A 1,446-nucleotide genomic window follows, 5' to 3' on the forward strand; every position below is an offset into this window, starting at 1 on the left:
CCTCCCTTGCTGAAGCCTGATTTCATTTAGACACATACAGATCCAGTCATAGCAATTCACCATAGTTATATAGAACTTGCTGTCCCTGACAAACCAAAAAGAGTCTGACTGTTCAGGAAAAAAAATATGTTAAATAGTTCATTTCCCTAGGCATGGTGGTGTACACCTATGATGTCAGTGCTCAGGAAAATAAGGTAGGAAGATCACCTAGAGTTTGAGCCCATCCTAGTCTACATAAGGCTGAATCCATAGTGAGACCCTGTGTCATAGTTTTATTTTGAGGAACAAAATTAATTAGTTAATTAACTAATAATCTCATAGAAATAAAGTAGAATAGTGGCTATGACAGGTTGTTTAAGGGGTGGGAGGAGGACACAAAGAAGATGTTTAAAGAGGATGGAAATATAATTTAAAACCCCTAATATAGATGATCTGAATTATAAATCTTAATTCACAATATAAAGAAATTATACACGAGGTATTAGACATGCTCATTACCCTGATGGTACCATACCACACTGTACTGAAATACTGTACAACATGCCATAAATATACATAGTTGTCATTTAAATATAAATGTTAAACAATTTTTTAAAAGGTAGATTGGAAAAGTGAGTAAAATTTAGAAACATTAAACATTACTGTCCCTGGGCCATGGGTACTTTGCCTCACCAGGTGATAGGGGAAGGCACCGGACCTTGACACACCAACTCCAGATGGTGCTGGCAAGGGACACGGAACTCCCTGTGCTGCCATCACGCGCCTGCCTGGGACACTTCCCTTCTCTCCCAACCAGACTTGGTGACTGCTGCCAGCTGTATAAAATGAAGGTGAATCTAATAGCATTTGATGTTTTAGAATATGACCTCATCGTAAGTGAAATAATATATCTTATAAATAAAAATTGGACTATATGGAACAATTCTTTGGAGCACACTAAGGCCATGAGAAAGTCTAACTAAAAGATTCACTGCTGCTTCTACTGTAGTTATCCACATAGAAGAGACACCAAAGAAATTGGAATTTCTGTAAGGATTTTAACTCTTCTGTGTCCCTTTTTAGAGTAAGTGCTTGAAGTAATTTTCTTTTAAATGGGCATCTTTTGTTTTATTTTATTTTGTTTCAGAACTGGAGATTGAACTCAGGCTCTTGCGCTTGCCAGGCAAGCGCTTACTCTACTGAGCTATTTCCCCAGCCCCAATGAGCATCTTTTAATAAGAAACTATATACATGCTAGCAAGAAGTATTATAAAATTATGCTATTCCTCTTTCAGATATTCTCTGGGTTTTTATAGACTGGAGTAGAAAAGGTTATGTTCTGTAACATAAATTATCCAGGAGACTACTGCACTGGCTGAAATACTTATTGTAAATATTTATTTCCTAAGTTTACACCCTACTTCTAGGATATGTAAGATACATGATGCCAGATTTATATTTCACTCA

The sequence above is a fragment of the Octodon degus genome, unplaced genomic scaffold (assembly GCF_000260255.1).
Source record: "Octodon degus isolate 3935 unplaced genomic scaffold, OctDeg1.0 scaffold00188, whole genome shotgun sequence".
Taxonomy (NCBI): domain Eukaryota; kingdom Metazoa; phylum Chordata; class Mammalia; order Rodentia; family Octodontidae; genus Octodon; species Octodon degus.